We start from the raw sequence: 22,697 nt of genomic DNA on the forward strand, positions 1-22,697 counted from the left end.
CACAAATATGAATGATAATACAGAACAAAAAATGTCACATTTTTTCTCAGAAATGTCACATTTTTTCTCATGTATGTATGCATGATATAATAGAACAAGAAATGTCACATAGTTTCTCAAATATATATATGAAGATACCAAAAAAATCAGAAATAACACATTCTTTCTCAGATATACATATGAATGATATGATAGAACCAAAAATGTCACATATTTTCTTACTTATGAATGATATAATATGAAATGTCACATTCTCTCTCACGTATGAATGATATAATATGAAATGTCACATTCTTTGTCAAGCATCAATGATATAATAGAGCAATAAAGTTAAATACTACAGTAAGATTTGTCCTTTTTCTATTTGCCTTTGCCAATTTCTACCTAAAGACTTGAGAATCTTTTTTCAAGACTTCTTGAAATTTGAAATAATCAATATTTTTTATAATGGAGGGAAAGACATGAGACTGATTTTTTAGACGTCATGTTGAAGAATAAAAATGTTTTTTGCTTCCTTTCTTACATCATTCTGAGTAATATTTGTACTATAGAGGATAATGTAGAAACTTTCTACATGGAAATTGAATATTAAAACATATGACAAATAATAATGTCTTTAATCTTTTTTATATATAATACAACATGAGAGCATAAATACAAGTTGAGGTCAAGTTAGAAGACACATTTATATGTTATGTCTTTACCTTATTAGTTATAAGTGTAAACGTAATGTAAAAATTTGTATAAGAAAGTTTAAGTGCTAACAATATAATTTTTAAATTTGCATGAAGGATCGGCTACTGTTTAACCACACATTTTTTGGTGACTAAAATTTTATTTTTAGCTCAAAAAGTAGAGTTCTTTATCCAATCCCATTAATCTACTTAACCTTCAAATATATTTCCAAGTATATTTAGTTCCTAATTTTAATCAAATTGATCCAGTTATTTGATATTATCATGTTTTTTGTAATCATTGTTTACTTTAAGTTAATTTTGTTATTTGATAAAAGGTGCTCCACCACTAAGGACTAAATATACTTTTAGAATTATATTTAATGACAAAAAAAATCATATGAATAAGGGACGATATTGACTAAATATCCAGGAAAAGGACCATTCATGTAATTGTTTCAATTATAAAAACCCAAAATGAACCCAACCGTCACATTCATTTAGTTTGTGGCTTCTTCAAAAGTACTATGGCAGAACACAAAAATCCCTTCCTTTCCCCCAATAAATCATCGAAATTTCCTCTCAAATCACTTTTGTATTGCAATTCAGGTATGTTTCAAAATCTGTTGTAGCCACAAATAACAGGATTTACATGTATGTTAAAAATTGGATGGAATTTTAGGGGGTAAAAGGTCTCTCTTGATATTTGGGCAATTATGTTGCTAACATGCCCTCATTGGAGAAAATGATTTGAAGACCTCATAAATTTGGTGCTTTTTTTTTCCTCCCATTGGATTTACATTTTAAGGTCAATTATAGTCTTTCCTTTCTAGTGTAAAGGGGAAGTTCTCTATGTTTATGATTTTGATTATAGTCATCGTTTTTTAGATGGATTAAACAACATGAAAAACTATACCAACCAGGAGCTTAGAAGAATTTTTTTTGGGGGGTGGGGGGGGGTTGGGTTGCTTAGGCTTCTGTCTCAGAACAATGACAAATAAAACAACCACTGTTTGATTATTTTAAGGTTGTTCTCTAATCTCAAGGACTTGTTGCAAAATGATAAGGATATACTAAGCAACAAGGCTGAAGGTCCGGGCTCGTTCTGCTAGATGATTCCATAATACAATTGTCCTCCTCTATATCAACATTTCGCTATGATGATCAAATGTTCGTTGCATCCATTTTTCTTATGATATTATGCTACAGGTTCTGTTTAATAATATTTATTTATAGTAGCCAAGAAATAACCAAATATGAGTTAATGATGTATTTAGATTAGGAAATACAAAATAAGAAAAGAAGTATCATTTAGCCCGATATTCTTTACCTCTTTTTAATATGGTTTATAAATTAATTAGTTACATTATGAACATTAAATTGTCGTTATTTTCATCGTGTTTGATTGTTTGGATGATATATGAATATAAAATTATTTTTATTTCCAATGAGTTTGAGGAGTTACATGATAAATAATATTTTTGTTAGTTTAAATATGTTTGACGAGTCATATGTTGAATATAGAATTGTCCTTACTTTCAATATGTTTGATGAGTTAGATGATGAATATTGTATTGTCATTATTTTCAATGTATTTGATCAGTTTCAAGATGAACAAAAGATTTATTTGTTATTTTCAATGTTGTCGATAAGTTACATGATGAATATACAATCTTCGTTATTTTCAATGTGCTTGATGAACTATACATTCAATATAAAATAATCATTATTTTTAATATGTTTGATGAATTGAATTAGAAAATAAATTATTTTTATTTTTATTGTGATTGATGAGTTACACGAGAATATGAAAATCTCATTATTTTCAATGTGTTTGATGACTTACTAGGTGACTATCGAATTGTTGTAATTTTTAATGTTCTTGTAATGTGTGGGTTCTTATGAAAATCACTCCTCAAATGAAATAAAAATTATTGTTAGGTTATAGTATATTGGTTTTTATATTCTACTAGACGATATAGTTAATGTTTTGAACTAGGCTTAAAAGGCATAACTTTAATGAGAACATTAGATTTAGGAACAGAGGCGAACCCAGGATTTGAAGGCTTTGAGTGCACTAATATAAATATAGCTCAAATATAAGGTCTAAGCTAAGATTAAAATAAAAATAGGCTTAAGTGAGATTCGAACACTGGTCTAGAGTTTAGTAACTCTAGCTTTTACCAATTGCACCAGGGCACTTCTATGTTTTTTTTGGGTGCACAATTACCTATATCTTAATTTCTACCAGTTTTTCAAAATATATATACATATGATTTTTTCGGATATTACCGGGTGCACGTGCCTCCCCACCGTATGGTGTGGGTTCGCGTCTGTTTAGGAAGCAATGATGCAACCTACTAGTTAATGAAATCTTATTGCTAGTATATCCTGTCATGCTGTTACTTTTACCTGTTTGATAATATTTTCTTTTATGAATCAGTGCTCGAATCGTCTTACACTTTTGAAAATAATGTGATGAAATTACAAACACTTTGAATGAAAAAAAGTATATAATGAGTCAAAACTGCACACTATTAATAACTTTTATTACTGGTATATTGTGTCACATTGTTTATTTTCTCTTTCGAATTTTTTTTCTTTATTTTACTTCTTTTGTGAATGAGTAGTCATTTTTGTTTCTCTTTGACAAACATCGTGATGAAAGGACAAACAATTTTAATGAGACACGAGATCTATGAAACAAACTACCGTAGTCATGTGATGAATCATTGTTGTGCTTTCTTAACTTATTAATAATTCTTGAACTTGAAGAAATTCAAAACTTATGTGTATATGAGTAATATGAACTAAGATAACCGGATCAAACTAATGTGGCTTGAAATTGCAATTTTTGTTGAATGATTTTTCTAATAAGTGTAGGAGTAGGACTCGATGTCTCCACCGACGCTAAATGCAGTTTAAATTTCTTATTTGGTTCTCACCTGTGGTGCACATTTTGTATTTGGTCAATGTATCTAAAATATTTAGAATATTAAGGTATAATAAATATCTATAATTACCTTATAAGAAACCAACTTGTGTAAATATTTTTTATAGTTAATATTTTGAATGTTAAATGTATAGCATTGGGCTGTCCGGTTAATACCCTTAATCGCCTTTGTACTCAAAGAAAATATGTTATTTTTCCAAGAGTCAAACTTTTTCTCCACCACTCCTTGCTTCTAATCTAGGGCTCCCTAACTTGATAATCGTTTGTCACAATCTCTATAGTGTGTTTATACTTTAATATTGATAGTTGTAAAACCTCAAATTTAAAAACAAGGAAAAATATCAAATTTTCTTAGCGCATGTTTTTATTGATGGAACCCACCATAGACCGTAGGTTCACATATGTGTCATAGGTGGGAATCGTAGATCATAGGGGTAAATATTTTGTAAAGACAAATTCCATAACCCTTTTTACGGTTCATTAGGATGGTCCATTGCTTAACGTAGATAGGTCTTGTAGGTGATCCCAGTCATAGAAAAATATTTAAACCTTAAAGTTTGACCTAAGGTGGCCATATGTAATATTCAAGAAAATTTTCGAACAAAGACTCTACCATCCTTTGTAGTGACTAACTTTTTTTCCAAGGAATTCAAAATTTCTTTAGTATTAAGTTCAGGTCACTAGATGTAGCACCATGAATTCTAAAAAGAACTAAATTGGAAATAACAAAAATCTGAAATTTGGAGAGTTAAGCTAAGTGAGTTTTGGGTCAATTTCAAATGTTCATAACTCCTAGCATAAAATAAGTTACGTTTGCTAATTGTTACCTTAGGAAATATCATTGAATTATCTTTCCAACACCATTGAGTTTTCTAAGTTTGGATTTCAGATGAGTGAGATATGACTTTTTGAATTTAGGGTGTCCAGTTAAGGAAAGTCAGCCAAAAATAGTGAGGGGTATTTTGGTTTTTTCGTTACCCAATCAAATTTAGTTCGTTTAAAATAATTTTTTTCGGGATGTAATGCTATTATGTTCAGTTTAATAATCCCAATATACGCCTAGGGTTTTAGTTGAGAGTTCAAGATGAGAAAAGAAGAGAAATAAGGAGATGATCAACCGTTCGTCTAGTTTCTTGCGTGTTGTTGAGGATTTTCGCCATGGTTTTGATCCCTAAAAAGGTAGTAAGTTTCCATCGTCTTGGGTTTGTTTACCCACCCGCCAACATTTTATTTTCATCGTAATTTCATTTTCAAAAACTTGAAGAAGCTAAGTTCTTGATAGGTTTTCTTCAAGATCATTCTAGATCTTGTTTTATTGGGGTTTTAATGGTTTCATGAGTTGAAAGTGATTGTGTGGAGTGTTGTTTTGAGTGTATTAGTGTTTACCTAAGTTAGGTAACTGAATCTAAGATAAAACAGAGAAAAGAAATCGATTGAAAGTGATTAAGGGTTAGAAAATAAGAGGCAAAATTCATCGAAATACTGCTTGAGGAGAGGCTGGCGCGGCGCCCCCCAAATGTGCCCAAGGGGCTGGGGCAGAGCACATGCACCTAGAAATCATTCATAATATGATCATAACCTTGAATTCATAATTTAAATTCAAGGTAAAGTTAAGAGTTAAGTCTTGAGTTTGAATATTTTTAGAGAGTCTATTTGAGTCATTTTGAGGAGTCTTCTATAACTTCTAATAATTTCTTTCAAGACTCGAGCAAGTTAGTATGAAAATGAGGATAATGTATTCTTGAGTCTACTCTATCATTTCAAGATCCTTTATATCATGAACTATAACTCTTGAATTCATAATTCACATTCAAGAGAGAGTTAAGAGTAGAGTTCAAGAAAGCCTTTAAGTTAACTTTGGAATTCTTTGAGATCCATCATTGATCTGAACTAAGTTTTGAGGAGGTAAATAAGAGAATGAGAAGGGTCATATACATGAGTTCTGTGTAGTATGTATACCTTCGAGTCGAGTCATTCATCTGCATAAATTCCGCATAGGCTCCACAAATTAGGTATCTTTGACAGGAGTAGCATCTTCAAGTTCTAAGTCTTGGGTAATAAGTTTCTAACACATTTGGGTTTATATTTATAATCATGAGACTATAATATGTTATCTATGAAGTCCTTGAGTTGAATTTTTCATGCCCATAATTCCACATGAACCTTCCAAGTCGAGCATCATTAAATTATCTATAAACATGAGATCATGAGCCTTGAATCCATAATGCAATACAAAGGAAAGTTAACATTAAAGTCAAGATAAGATAAGATCAAGTCAAAGTACAGTTTATAAAGTTTTCAAATGTCTTTCTCAAACGTTTTCACTTCGTTTTAAAGACTTAAAGTTAAAGTTGAGTAAAGAGTAAAGATTGAAGTCATTTCTTCAAAGAAGTATATGGGACTATGTATTCCCAAAGAGTTTAGAAATGTTTTCACATTCGAGAAAGAAAGGGAAAATTGATTCCAAAAGAGTTCTTTGAAGATATGTTTTGTGTAAATATCTCAAACCAAAGGAAGAAGTTGTTTTAAAAACATATGAGTTAGGTATATTTTTGGGAGTAGTATTACGAATCGATATGGGATGCGAGTTTATATTAAGTCTAATATCCATAAACCTTGTAGCCATCATGGATATAAAAAGTTTATACTCTTTAGATGATCACTTAAGTTAAGCTAGTGGATCCACTAAGTTAAGCTTTCTATATGACGGCATATTATAGGACAATTCTGACAACATGAGCAAGACGTTGTATCACCGCATAGGCTGATAGTGGTGGTTGTCAGTTAGAGAAACTTCCATAGTAGTAATTGCATGGTTCCTCAAGGGATTCTGCTTAGTATTAATAGGGTATGAGACTTCATTCATGCATTGCACAAGTAGACTTTTAGAGGGAGCATGGTAAGTCTTTTATGATATTACCATTTTGAGTTGACATCATGTTTTTAAAGAACTTTTATTTAGTTTACACTTGTTTTAAACTACTTTATATTGAAATGAGTTCAGTTACGTATCATTACTTGAGAATTTCTAGACGAGTATCACATCTTTGAAGTTGAGTATATAATCTTTGAGTCAAGTATCATATCTTTAAAGTCGAATCATATCTCTAAGTTGAGTATCTTACCCTTGACTACTGCTGAGTTGAGTAAGTTTGAGTATCTTTGTGTACCCTTGTGTATTCTTGAGTTGAGTGAGTTAAGAAAGGTAAGTATGTTTATTTTTATCAAGATTCAAGCTTACATTGTGCTTTAAAATTTTCCTCATATTCTCATATATTCCACGTACTGAGCCATTTGGCCTGCATTTTCTCACGATGCAGACAAAGGTATTTATGATTATCAAGATAAGCTTCGTTGATACATTTGAGAGTTCGAGTTAGCTATGGCGAGCCTCACTGTTTTAGGAGGATTTCATTTACTTTCAGTTTAGTCAGGACGACGTGAGTCTTTTCCCGACTTCTATCTTATCAGTTAGAGGCTTCATAGATATGTAGTACAGTTGAGGAGTATGTATAATGTTTTCAAGATTTAAGTAACCTATTTTATGGAGAATTGAACATATTATAATTCAAAGTTTTCTTTTGAGTTAATGTTTTGTATTTTAGTTTCATAAATTTTATACTATTTTAAGCTTTTGCATGCTTAAATTAGTCTTTCGTTTGTAGTCTGCCAGGATGAGGGTTTGCTTGGGGACCAATAATGGGTTTTGAGTCCCAACCATGTCCAGGGTGTAGACTCGGGTTGTGACACCATATACGTACCGTAGGTCGACCGTGGAGTGTGTATGGGTCCCATCATTAGGGGTCCATAACATAGTTCCTAAACACCATCTATGGTCAAGAAGAACGGTGTGTAGGTCTAACCATAGATGGTGGTTGATAATTATTTTTAAGGGATGTTTTGGTATTTTCCATAATTAATTAATGTTAAACTTGGTCGTTTTGATCATAATACGTGACCTTATACAAGTATTATAAGCCTAAAATCTAACTGTTCTAAATTATTCTTCATATTTTCCTAAATCCCTTAGAAAATCTTCCCCCAATATTTCTATAACTAAAGCCTGAAGAAGATGAAGTCTAGGTTTCAATATCAAATCTTCAATTATCCAGTCATTGTGGGCGTTTGACATCTAGTTATAATAGTGTTCACCTTCGAGTTCTTTCCTTCATAGGATTCTTAAATTCTCCAATTTTACAATATAGAATCTTCATTTGAATTTAGGGTTTTCTTCAATCTAATGGGTTCCATTCAACTATCATCTAGTTGATGGTATGAATTGAAGTAATTGAATGTTTTTAAATTGAATAAAAAGTGGGTCTTGGTCTATGAAAGATGAATTTATGAAGATATGCATGTTTCTTTATAATATTGATAAAAATGATTGTAGGTCACTTTAATAATAAATCATCGGTGTTATTGTTGTTTTTGTGAAGGATTTCTCACATACTACTCAAACATGATAGCGAAAGGATTTTCTTACATAAAGGATTCATAAGGTTGATAGGTTTTGTCACATAGGATGAATCAAGCTTAAATAATATACTAATGAATTCTACCTTGGATTGGATATGTACCTTCCATGGATTATAAGACAAGCGGCGATTGCTCATACCCTAAAATTACAAGACAAGTTAACTGATCTTAAGCATATTTGTATACCTAATTACTACAAATTACCCATCTTGGAATGTAAGCTTAAGGATATTCACTAATGTAACTATCATGTTTGGCTTAGGACTGCATACTAGTATACATGATTATTTATTTTGCAGGGTTCCTAAGAGAAGAATTTCAATCATGAAATAAGATGAGTTGAAGACAACGAGTGCTGCCAGGAGCAAAAGTTGGCGCGATGTGTAACACCCTAGAATTTTTTTGAACTAAGACTCGAACCATACTTGTTGTGAGTAGAACTTTACCAAGGAATTTAAAATTTCTAAAGTATTAAGGTCAGGTCACTAGATGTATCACCTTGAGTTCCAAAAAGAACTGAATTGAAAATAGCAAAATCTAAAATTTTGCAAGTTATGCTTATGTTATGAGTTGTGGAACAACTTCAAACAACCATAACTATACTTACAAGATGACTTCTATAGTCTACAAGATATATAATTAAAGTTCACTAAATTATCTTTCCAACGCCACTGAGTTTGTTAAGTTTTGAGTTTAGATGAGTGAGATATGCCAGAAAGTTATATGAATATATTAAGGGGTATTTGGTATTTTCCTTACCCAATAAGATTTAATTCGTTTTATTAAGGTTTTAAGGGTCTAAACCTAATAATTTAAGTTTTATAATCCTAATATACGCCTAGGGTTTTAATTGAGAGTTCATGAAGGATCAAGGCGTTCGTTAATATTCTTGAGTTTTGTTGCAGATTTTCGCCATGGGTGTGATCCCTATGAGGTATGTGAGCTTCCATAATTTTGGGTTCATTCACACACATGCCAGTCATGAGTTTTTTTTGTGAACCTATCAATAAATATTGAAAAATTTAATTTCTTGATGAGTTCTTGAAGTTTCTTTATCGACTATGTTTTTATGCAAGATTCTACTTGGGTCAACTTCACAAGATCATATCTATTAGAATATAAATGTTAATGTAACACGCCTTTAGAGTAGACTAAATAGGGCTAAGAGTGAGGGCAATATGAGCCAAGGCAAGGGCCAAGAGCAGAGGCCAATGTGCATAGCCAAAGCAAAGGGCCAATGCTGCCTAGAACTACCCCTCTTCACGACTACCACCACAGCTCGTGGTGTGGCTCATGATGTCTAAGGCAGTAGCTCCCTTTAAGCTGCCTTAAAGTGTCTAACCTTCACCAGACACTTTACAGCCATTGGTGAAGTCCATGGATCGTGGGAAGGCTCGTAAAGAACCGCTACTTACGGGAAGGCCATAAACTCATAGACAACATAATAATCAAGGACCATGGGCAGAACCATGACTCGTTGAGCTTGCCGTGGTTCCTGACAGGTTCATTCTTAATGAGGGCTAATGTAGGGAATTCCTTTTTAAGTTAGAATTAAATGATGTTATTTTGCCTTACTTTTATACAACATTTTTCATCAAAATAAATCCATTCAACCCATTATTTCCAAAAACCCTAAATCAAATCCCAAAAGTTCATCTTCTCTAAAAAATTCTCTCGGAAAAAGAAGAAAAAGATGATGAAGAAGAAGAGGATTAATCTAGGTCAAGTTTCCATTGTTTCAATATTTCTAGACTTTGTAGTCAAGGTATGATAGCTTATTCATCCATGAAATGACCTAGTTATGCAACAATTGTGAAGATGATTTCTCGAACTCAAGTTAAGGTGCCTTCCAATATTGTGGGTTGAGTTGAATATGAATCCAATTTAGTGAATGTAGTTTATTTATCATTAAATTAGTAGTGAATAATGTTATTATGATAAAATACATGTTTATATGCCTAATCATAGTCTAATTGGTAATGACTAAGTAATGTGGGTTCATGGCTTGTGAAGGGAAATTGAGGATTCATAGATGATCGTCTAGAATTGGTGATATGTATATGAGTTATTCAAGAGTAAAAACATGTAGACATGAATTGAATTAGTATAATAAGAGTAAAAACATGTAGACCTGAATTCAATTAGTATATTGTGTATGTGATGGATATTAATAGTAACGCTTGAGATTGAACCTTTATGATGATATATGGCTAAAATTGCTCAAGAAGAAGTATGTGATTAGAATGCCTTCTAATCTAGGTTCAGTTAATGATTTTAAAAAGTAAAGCTACTAAGTGTAAGACATATAGTTATGAATGTTGACTTCTAATGTTTGAAGGTAAAGCTAATATGATGAATTATGTATTTTAAGGCCCTAAGCGGGAAGTTTACATGATAATGGTAGACTATAGATAACTAAAATTGTTGTGGAAGGGCTTTACCCATCTAATCTACCTCATGAATGTTTTAATGCATAAAGTGATAGAATCACATGAGTTAGGATGATGTCCATGTCTAGTACATGAACCCTAGGGATGATGATTGAAAGTAAGTTTTAAACCTCAAGGAGGTGGAGTATCATATTATGCTTGTGGTAATTTAACTTCTACGATTATGATTATATACATGTCTAATGTACTCATTACAGATATGTTGAGTTCATATGATCTTTGACCTTTGAAAGGGCATGAAATGATATCGTGTATGTTTTATGAAGGTTATGTACATGCTTTAAGAACATTCTGAGTGTAAAGTGAATATCATCATGATTTAGTTGTTGTGTTGTTGAAAGTTTATTATCATATACACACTTATCCTAGAATATCATATGATGTGAAAGGTTTGTCACATGTATTTATTATACGGTTGGAAGACTAGTCTCCCCTATTGAATCTATGTTTAGGCATGGACGGTAAAAGGTTATTCCCACAAATGATCTAATGAGCTTTAGTATGAGTTATGATGTATTGAGTGTCAAGACATTCTTCCATAAATATGAACTTAATCCAAGACTTATTATGAATTCAATGGAAATTATGTTTAGCACCGAGTGGACATTGACAATGGGATATAAACTCCTCATTAGTATAGGGCGGGTTTCTAGAGGAGGTCTTATGATATGAAAGATCCTCTGCTAGTTGAGGGTGGGTTTAAAAAAATATATCGTTATCCATAAATTATGTTCCCTTGTAGGTTACGTAGCTTTTTGAATCCACCTAAGCTAACAATATGATTCTACCTCCGCTTAGGCAAGTAGAGAGACCCCTTTTCAGTGGGGTACACACGAGATTCCATGTTATCTCACATGGTGTATGTCATTTAAGGCTAATTACCACAATAGGAATACGAATTATCAACTATGGTTACTCAAGAAGCTTCACTTAGTATGGGTGGGATTATGGGATCTTATTCATCCTTTGCAGAAGTATGCGTTGAGGATATTCATGGTATATTCCTTTTATGTTATTATGATTTATATGTTTAATATGATTATGGATTATTCTTAAGTGGTATGCTTAGTTTGGATTGTAGCTTGAAATGCCCTTCTAGTGTATATGTGCAAAAAATGACTATTCCTTTGTGGATGATAAGTAAGCTAAGGATGAGTTGAAAAGATGATAAGTATGAATGATGAACTAAAATTAATTGCTTAGAATGATTGTGGTTATGGGGTCTTATCCATGTAATGAACAATCTTGCCTTGAGGTGATTTATGTAGTGTTTCTCTTATGTCAGGTTAAACTACATACATTAAATATTCCTATGACTATATTGTTATATCCTAGGCTTATAGCCTATGTCACATGATGACGTCTGTTATGCTTATGTTCATAGTTTATGACTTATGTTGACTAATTTTTTTTATATACTTATGTTGATGAATTATGCTAGCCATCATATTTAGTACATTATTGTACTAACAAATACTTTTGCCTACATTCTTATCAAATGTAGGGTTCGGCGATATTGCCTTCATTCTTATGGCTAGGTTCATAGTAGATCAATAAGAGAAGCTTGGTGAGTCCTCATAGTATCGAGGACTTGATCACCCCTTTCCTTTTTATGTCTTTATTTTATAGTAGTACTTTTATGTAGGATGTGTCAGTAACTCTTTTTAAGAATTAAATTGTTTGAGAGAAACGTAATGAACTTTCATTTCATTTTCTGAGACTTCAATTGTTATGAAAAATGTTTAAAATTTCCTCACTTTTCTAGTTTCTTATGGTATGATGTGCTAAAGGCTTTTATGAGACCCCTTTAGAGTAAAGTACACAATGTTACATCTATGGGTTACCCCTGGGACGTGAGAAACTTGGTTATTAGAGCACAAGGTTTAGTATGGTTCTAGTATATCTCAAACCATGTCTAGTGGGATCTTTTTCAAAAATGTGAAGCTCACCAAATTTTATGAATATGAGGCTATTGGATATTTAGGAAACTCTACTTCTTCATTCTCGAAGTCATACCATAGAGTTTGGTTGTATTAGGTCTTTCTCCCAATATGTTCCTATTGGTTTTTTAGGATATGACTACTGCAAGGGCTAAATTTAGAAGGAATTAGGAAGACAATGTAGATCAAGAAGTTCCTCCTCTAGCTCCAATTGACCATTTGGCTGTGAATGTGACTAATGAGAAGCATAGGTTTGGTTTTCAACTGTTGACTAAGGCAGGGCTAGAAACTCCAAAATTTTATGGGTCAAAGATTGAGGAATATCCTCATGAATTTATAGAAGAAGTCTATAGGGTGTTGGACTTTTTGGGAGTGACTTTGATAAAGAAGGCGGAATTAGCCGTTTACCAATTGAGGGTTGTTCCACAAATATGGTATAATCAATGGAAAGAGGCTACCCCGGTAGTAATGGATCGCATAGAGCGGGAGAAGTTCAAGAGTGATTTTCTAGATAGGTTCTTCCATTTATATATTAGACAAACTTTATTTCTTGAGTTCGTTAACCATATTAAAGGTAATATGAGTGTTAAGGAATATGCATTAAGGTTTATCCAATTGAATAAATATGCTCAATTTTTAGTGTCCTATCCTAGGCCAAGAATGAGTAAATTTTTGTCAGGAGTGTCCGATATAGTAATAAATGAATTTTTTACAGCCATGCTTTGTCATGATATGAATAATTCTCATCTTATGGCTTATGATCAATAAATTAAGAAAGAGAAACTTGAATAAAGGTTTAGGATTAACAATGATAATTCTCCTCTTGAAAGGTCTACGGACAAGGTCTTTCTAGGTTTTCCCAAAGTTTTAGTGAAGATATGGTGTCTAACCCTAGACCTAAAGGAATAAATAGTGAGTCCCTATAGCCATTTTTGTGATAGGTGTTATAGAAAATATGTGTGTAGGTGCCTAGTGAGTTCCAATATTTCTTCTGATTATCGTAATTTTTGCCACAATGTATGGCATTGCCCTACGGTTGCTAGGACTATAGGGGATATTCGTTGTAGGACTCAACCCTATCCTTCATCTATTCCTAGTAGTTCAGCTGCATATGCTCCAAATCTAATTAGTTTCGATGCTATTCAAGATAGAGGTGAACAAGAGTGTCCTCCGAATATTGTTCCCGATATATGTTTTATACTTATTTAGATTCAGGTGTTGCTTGTCGTTTGTGACTTGATAGACTTAGAATGATAGACCTTGATGTTGTTTTTTTAGTATTAATGGGTTGCAGTATAATTATGTTTATTGATTGTAGAACCTGAGTTAGTCATGATGAGTTTGGGGTAACGTTAATAGATTTGATGAACGGGGTGTTTGAGTAATATGTAGATGTGTTCAATGAGTTTATTTCTTTAAAAGATAGTAGTGTAATTAACCATGGCCTAGAGTCATCTTGTGTGATGAATGTTAAATCTTAGTGGTGACTTGCTCGATCTTAGAGTTGAAAGGAATGATTCTTAGAAGATTATGTATAGGCTTACTCACAAAGGGGAGATGATTTGCATAGATAGCAAGGTAGTTGAGTGTTCATTATGTTAATGTTTTGGGTTTGCTTGAATCCTCAACTTTAGAGGTGTAGTGATTTTGGGACTTTTAGTCGAGGCTTCTATGAGATTTTGAGTAGATTTTGTAAAGTTGCTTGTGAAATAGAGTTTTCCAATGAGTAGTACCGACATATCCAATTTTCTATGTCTCTTGGATATAGAAGAAGGGTGTTGGAGATCCAACATTCATAAATTCCTTAAGAAAAGTTGGGAGTTAATGAGAACCTCTCTAATTTAGAAATACCTATAGGTATCCTAGCTTGGAAAGTGAAGAAATAAAAGAGAGCAATGGAGTCGATTCCATGAAAATGTTGAGGAGTTTTTTTTTAGTAAAGGTTTTGGGTGAGGTTCTACTAGGGAGGCCAACGGCCAATGAGATGTCCTAATGTACTCATCCTTTTTCCTTCTATTCCTTCTTTAGCTTTTAAATGAAGATCTCCTCATAGTTTGTTCCTTATGTGATGTTATGTATGATTTATGTGTTCTTTTGATTCTCTTTTGTTATGCATGTTCTTGAGAAATTCATGTTTAGTAAGAAAATGAGTTTTCATGATTTATGTTTCTCATGTGGTTGTACATTTAGTATGAGTTGCATATTTGACTTCATGAAATTAAATGATGGACATGCCTTAGCGTGCTTTTGAGAGTAAATTACATGTTAGCTCTATGATGTTGTGTTGAAAATGTTTTAGTTTGGAGATGGTAGTTCTTCCTTGAATATGAGTAAATGTTGAATCTATTGCATTTTGGGTTTTTAGATGTAGTTCCTACTCCCTTATGTTGCATTAAGTATTTTTAGCTAGGAAAATAAGTTTTCCTCCTTGGTTCTTTGCATTTAGTTGTGTTTCATGCATGATTGGATGCTAGTCTAGAGTTGTTTCTTTAAAAGGTGTTTAAAATCGTCATTCAAGGACGAATGTTTTCAAGGTGGAGATATTGTAACATCTCGTAGTTTAGTTGGAGAACTAGGGCTAAGATTGTGGGAAACGTAAGAAAAGGCAAGAGGAAAGAGACAAGGACAAGGGGATAGGCGCAAGCCAATGACCATGGCTGCCCTATCGTTACCTATCAGTGCCCCACTTCACGACCACCACCATTGCTAGTGGTGTTGCTCGTAATGGCTAAGTCAATAACTACCTATAATCTGCCTCAAAGTGGCTCACCTTGATGAGTGACTTCATGTCCAGTAGAGAAGACCGCGACTCATGTGAATGATCATGAACAATCATTAGTTTTTTGGAGGCCAAAGCCTCTTAGCCAAACTACTTCCCAATGACCATTGCTCGTGGATCCTGTCGTGGTGCCTCACAAATGGCTACTTAATGAGGGCTAATTTAGGGAATTCCTTTTTAAGTTAGAATTACATGAGATCGTTTTGCCGTAGTTTTATACACCTATATAAGTCTTTTTTAGTCAAAATACACCTATTTACCCCAATATTTGAATAAACTTCAAATCAAATCAAAAAATTTCTTCTTCTCTCAAAAATTCTCTCTTAAAAACTCGATGAAGAAGATGATGAAAAACAAGAAGAGAGTTAAGCTAGTCCCCTGTGTCCATTTTTAAAGATTTCTATGCTTTATAATCAAGGTATGATGACTTATTCATCGATGTATTCATCCATCCAAGGAGTCCTTTAGTTATACCACAATTGTGAAGATCAAATCCCCAATTCAAGTTAGGGTTCTTTCCAATATTGTGAGTTAAGCTGAATATGAATCCAACTGAGCGGATATAGGTTTTGTTATTATTGAATTAGTAGTGAATCATGTTATTATGATGAAATTACATGTTTTTATGAAGTAATGTGGGTTTATCCCTTGTTTAGGGAAATTGAGAATTCATAGATGATATTCTAGAATTGGTGATATGCATTGTGATTTTTTAAGAGTACAATCATGTTGACATGAATTGAGTTAGAATAATGTATATGTGATTAATCTTATCTAGTAAGGCTTGAGGTTGAACCTTTATGATGATATATGGCTAAAATGGATTAAGAATAAGTATTTGATTAGAATGCCTCGTAATCTAGGTTAATAGGATGACTTTAAGAAGTAAAGCTATTAAGAGTAAGACCTATAGTTATGAATGTTGACTTCTAGTGTTTGAAGGTAAAGCTAATATGATGAGTTACATATGTTAAGGCCCTAAGAGGGAAGTTGACATGATCATGGTAGACTATTAGATGGAATTGTTGTGGAAGGAATTTATCCACCTAATCTACCTCATGAATGCTTAAATGTATAAAGTGATCACATGAGTTTTGATGATGTCCATGTCTAGTACTTGAACCCTAGGGTGATTATTGAAAGTATGTTTTGAACCTCAAGGAGGTGGAGTATGAGATTGTATATGCTTGTGATAATTAAAATACTTGAATTATATTATATTCACGTCTAATGTAGTCATTCTAGATGTGTTGATTTGATATGAGCTTTGACACTTTAAAGGGCATGATATGATATTATGCATGTTTAATGAAGGTTATGTAAATCATGTAAGAACACTTTGAGAGTAAAGAGAACATTATCATGATCTAGTTGTTGTGTTGTTTAAATGTTATAATCATATGCACACTTATGCATGAATATGATAGGATGTGAAAGGTTTGTCACATGTAGTGATTCTAAGGTTGGAAGACTAGCCTCACCTATTGAATTCATATTTATACATTGAGGGTGAGGGTTTATTTTCATGCATGATCTTATTAGGTTTAGTATGAGTTATATTCGAGTGAGTATCAATCATTCTTCCATAAATGTTAACTTGTCAATATTTAAAATGAAATCAATGGGAATTACTTTTAGCACCTAGTGGATATTAACAATGGGATAGAAGCTCTTCTGTTAGTAGAGGGAGGGTTTATAGAATCTCAGGAGATGTATGTTCCTCCATTAGTAGACGGCGCGTGTCTAGTAACAATCTCATTATCCCATAAGTTATGCTCCCTAATAGGTTGCTTAGCTATTTTGATCAACCTAAGCGAAGAGTATGGTTCTACCTTACGCAAGTAGAGCAACCCCTTTTCGGTGTGGTGTATACTCCACATCCCATTTTATCTCACATGGTCTTATGTCGGTTAAGAATAATTCCCATAATAATAATATGAATTATGAACTATTGTTACTGAAGAAGCTTTACTTAGAATGGGTGAGATTGTGGGATCTTATATGCTTTAAGGGTATTCATGGTATGTTCCTTTTATGTTATGATGATTTATATGTTGTACATTCTTATGTCTTATGATTATGATGTATTCTTAGTTTTGATTGTAGCTTGAAAGGCCATTCTAATGAATGTGTAACTAAAGTTTAGTATTCCCTTGTCTAGGATAATTAATATAAGGATGAGATCAAAAGATGATAAGTATGAATGAGGAACTAAAGTGAATTTCCTGGCATGAGATCATGTAATGCACAAGTTTTTTGTGGCGTATCTTATGTGGTGTTTCTCTTATATTATGTTAAGCTAGATGCATTAGTTATGCCTATAACAATGGTGTTATCTCCTATGCTTATAGCCTGTCTCATGGTGATGTCTCTTTTGCTTATGAATTATGTTATTGTCTACAATGATTATTGTATATGACTTATGTTGACTAATTGGTCATATACATATGACTTATGTTGGCTAATTCCTCTTATATGCTCATGTTGATGAATTATGCTAGCCATCATATTTAGTACATTATTGTACTAACACATACTTTTGCATACATGCTTATCAAATGTAGGGTTCGGTGATATTCACTTCCATCCTCAAGGCTTGGTTCATAGTATATCAAGAAGAGAAGTTTGGAGAGTCCTCATAGCATCGAGGACTTGATCACCTCTTTCCTTTTTATGTCTTTATTTTATTTTAGTAATTTTGTATGGACTGTTTCCCTAACTCTTTATAATATTGTATTGTTTGAGACAATTGTAACCGACTTCTGCTTCATTTTATGAGACTCCGATTGTTGTGAAGAATCTTTTAAATGTCCGCACTTTTTCTAGTATCTTATGTTATGATGTGCTAAGGGTTTGTATGAGACCCATTTGGCGTTTAGTACGCCATATTAAATATATTAGGGGTACCATTTGGTCGTGACAATTCAAGTGATCCATAACCTATGAAACTAAATGTATTTTAATGTAATTTCCTACACCACCAATATTGCGTCAATCCAATTTCTGAGCAAAAAGTTATGACTATTTTAGTAACCTATATAGTGTTGTGATGAATCAGCCGATGGGAAAACATTAAAAAGGGTTGTTTTTATTTTTACCTTCAATAAAACTCGAAATGAATTTCCTGACTAATAAAATTCTCAAGACAGTCATATTTTTATCTTTTATCCATCATTCTCTTTTCTCTCAAAAACTGGGCAAAACCTAAGGAAAAATTAAGTAGAAGACTCCGAACAAGTTTCTTTCAATCTTTTGCAACATTCTTCTTCAAGGTATGTTTTTGTCCAAGAATTCATTCTTTCCAACTCATGTTCCTCCATAAAATCATGAATCACTAATGGAAATCATAAATATTGGCCATAGATATTTCAAGAAACTAATTCAAGAATCTCAAGAAATAATTTCTTGATTGTTTACCTTCAAGCTAGGGTTTCAAGGCTTTTAATAAAGTTCTTCTTCAACATTCTGCAATAAACTTATATTTTTGAATTATGAAAGGCCATCATAGTGTTGCACTAGTTCATCCTCACACCCTATATTTACTTTCAAATCAGTAAAAGAAAAATCTAGGATTCGACCACTAGATTTGATTATTTTTGAGCTAAGTTGATATTTAGATCTTGAGTTCCTGATTTTTTTTAAAATTCTATTCCTAAGTATTGAGTTTCTATATTTTTTTATCCTTAAGTTCACTTGTTCATGTCTATAATTCAGCATGAACCCTGTTTTAAATTATAAATCTTAAAAGTTTTTAAATCCAACACTTTAATTTTAAGCTGAAATTTAAGGAAGTAAGTATGAGAATACAAAAGACTTATACATGAGTTCCATATTATAATTTAGACCCTTGAGTCGAGTCATTCATGTGCATAAATTCCGCATGAACTCCATCAATTGAGTATCTTTGAGAGGAGTAGTATCTTAAAGTTCTAAGGGCCTGTTAGGATTGACCTTTGACTTACGACTTATAAGCCAAAATCCATAAGTTAGGATTTCTAAATTATGACTTTTGGCTTATTTTTGTTATTTTTTGCTTTAAAATAAGTGCTTATACACACTTTTTGACTTTACCCAAACACTTCAAAATTGCTTAATATTTTTTTTGCTTAAAAGCACCTAAAATAAGTTAATCAAACGGCACTAAGTCTTGAGAATTGTGTTCTTAATCATTTTTGTATCATGTTTCTAATCAAGGGGCTACTACATGTTACTCACGAAGGTCCTTGAGTTGAGTAGTTAATGCCCATAATTTTGGGTGAACCCTATGAGATGAGCAGTCTTAAGATGTAAAATATCACTCATCCCTTGAGTTGAGTAGTTCATGACCATAATTACACATGAAACCTCTAAGTCAAGCATTCTTGAAATGAGTAATACCATTAAAGTTTTTGAGTACTGAGTTATTGATTCATGAGTATTGAGTTTTAGTTATGGTTTGATGAGTTAGAAATTTGGACTCACTAGTGTTATATTTTGATTGGTTTAGTGTCCTCAATTGCATATTTTGTTTTTAAAAATTATTAAAACTTTGAGTTTTAGGTATTCTGATAATAGACACAAGGCACAAACACTATGGATCGAAAAGGACCAAAATAAATAGAACAAAAAAATGAATATATGAGGATCGCTGACTCGTTTGGCATGTCACAAAAAAGTCTCATCCTCTCCTTTTATTTAGTGAGCTGAGCCTTGAAGGAAAGGTTCACATTAGTGGTGAAAAGGAGCAGTAGGCGTATCGCTGAGCAATTCTGCGAAAAAATACTATGTCGCCCAATGATCCAAAACACGAAGATGCGGAAGGCTTACAAAAGATGATGATAAACACACCAAAGGGTGGATTATCAAGTTGATCGGCGATCCCAACTAACTGAGACGAGTGATCCTTCACAGCTCAACTTTTTGAAAACTATAAATACCTGTTAATGTTTTTATCTTGAAGTGATTTTTGGATGGCGTTGAACAATAAGTTTTAGACTTAGTTTTTATTTAGAGTTGTCGAGAGATCTTGGGAAACTTTGCTCTTGAACTTAGCAGACATGAAGATTCTCACCTTGAAAGAATTCAAAGTGGGTGTTGGAAATTCTTCATCATAGACTCTATTAAAGGTAAAATAAATCCTACCCATTTGATGTTACTTTTATTTTGTATAAGCTTTTTCCTATCCTTATGTCTATCTAAAACTCCAATTCTTGGGGTGTGATTAGTGAATATGATATAAATATATTGTTGGGTTTTTTCTAGTATTAGCTTTTTATAAGAGTTTTTATTCCTTTTTGGTGATACTTGAAAGGGAGAGTCTCCCTAATTTATTGTTTCCTAGATTTTGTATCAGGAGGAGTTATGAACTACCTTAGACATAGGTAAGGTTTTAAGCTGCCCTCCTTGTAATTTTTATTTTATTAAATGACAAGACTTGGTAGTGTTGCTTAATCCCCCAGTGTTGTTAAAAAAACTCTATTTTATTTTACAAATCACATGAACAATTACATTTTGTGGTATTTTAAATATTATGTGTGGGTTAACACCATTGTTTTTTGGTTGTATCTATGAATTGATTATGAATATTGAAGGCTTTCTGAATTAATTCTTTGTTATCGTTAAAGTTACTTTTATATTCTTAGTTTAATATTTCATGCGTGACCACCACAGAAATAAATCTCTTGTCTATTCGTAAAATTGAGAAAGGATAAGGTATATAGATCAAAGAATATAAAAATGCTGATTTTCCATCGAGTTGATTTGTATTTAGTAGTGACGCCTGGATGAACACCTAGCTTGGTTATGAAACAAGATGAAATATAAATGCTCACCAATTAGGACAGCCTATCCCCGTTCAATGATGTAGTTAGACAATTAATTAGAGTAGGCGACTAGAGGTCGAGATACCCTACATATATACTTAACTATGTAAATCAGTAACTTGATAACTGAAATTAGTTCACTGCCTGAGATATGATACATGAAGTCCAATGTAAGTTGCAACCCTAAAACTGTCTTTTACTTCTTTAAGACATTACTTTGAATTCTACGCATTTGTTGCTTTTAGTTATTACATAAATCCTAATAGTATTTAACAAACATCAAACTCTTTTAAAATGTTACTCTTGCTGAATTGTGGAATTAAGTTGCTAAGTATAAGTCAATCATAAGTCCTATAGGAATACTTGAGAGACCACGTATACTTACGTGTATATTTGGGAGCAACGTTTTTTTGTGCCACTGCCGAGGAGTTGGAAATTGAGTTATATTTAATTTTCTTAAGTATACAATTAGATTTTTCAAAGTTTTATAACTTGATATTAGCTCTTGTGTACTGCAGGCACTTGATTCTTAAGTCTTGCTCGGAAAGGAGAACTTGTCGGGCCAGACCATGACCTGAAATAACTTTAAGACTACAAAGGAAGCTGGCAAGACAATGACTTCAACAGGAATTGGGACTAGTTCTCTCGGAATATATGGAGGGTGACAGGGGAGGAAACAAGAACAACGAAGGTCACGAAGTACCCCTGATCACACTAGCAAGACTAGTTTGTGATGTGGAAGTCCCACTCCTAGCTAATGTAGCATCTAGTATAAGGAAACCACCTCCAGGTGGCATATTTACTCTAAAACAGAACATGATACGTATTATCCACTCAATGGGACAGTTTATCGGACTCCCTAACGAGGATCCTTAAATCCATATTCAATTTTTTTTTAGAGATAAGTGATGCATACATCTTGAATAGTGTGTCATAAGACTATGTGAGGTTGATATTGTTTCCTATCTCATTGTTGGGAGCCATCAGGAAGTGGTTAGACCAAGAGCCACCAAATTCCATCACTATGTGGATTATCTAGCAAAGAAGCTCTTCAGTTGATTATTTTCATCATGAAAAGCCGCACTATTGAGGAGTGAAATACGAAGTTTCAAGTATAAATATAGGGAGTATATGTACCAAGCATGGGGTCGTTTCAAACAATTGTTGAATTCTTATCCGCATCTATACCAGGATAATGAGGTACTTGCTCATACTTTCATTGAGGGTTTGAATTATAATGCAAAAGTATTTCTTAATACTTAATAGTGCCACCAGGTGGACAAGCATTAGAAAGAACGTGTGTGGAGCTATTTGATCTCGTAAATAAACTCTCCAAAGGAAACCCCAGTTACGAAATGCCTAGAACCACAACAAATAGAGAGGTAGGGATTTTACATGTGGATCAAGGTACTGCAATAAATTCAAAACTCGATGCAATGAACCACAATATAACAATGCAGTTCAAACAAATTGCCCTAAAGCAAGCAGCGTTAAATGTGGTACAACAAGCATCAAGTTGGTGTGGAGTATGTGGTAGTGGATCACATAAACTAAACTTTGAAAGGTAAACTCAGATCTCTTAAACTATGTGGGAAATGCGCAAAGAGGTGGATGTCAAAATAAC

Source organism: Solanum pennellii, chromosome 11, assembly GCF_001406875.1.
Source record: "Solanum pennellii chromosome 11, SPENNV200".
Classification (NCBI taxonomy): Eukaryota; Viridiplantae; Streptophyta; class Magnoliopsida; order Solanales; family Solanaceae; genus Solanum; species Solanum pennellii.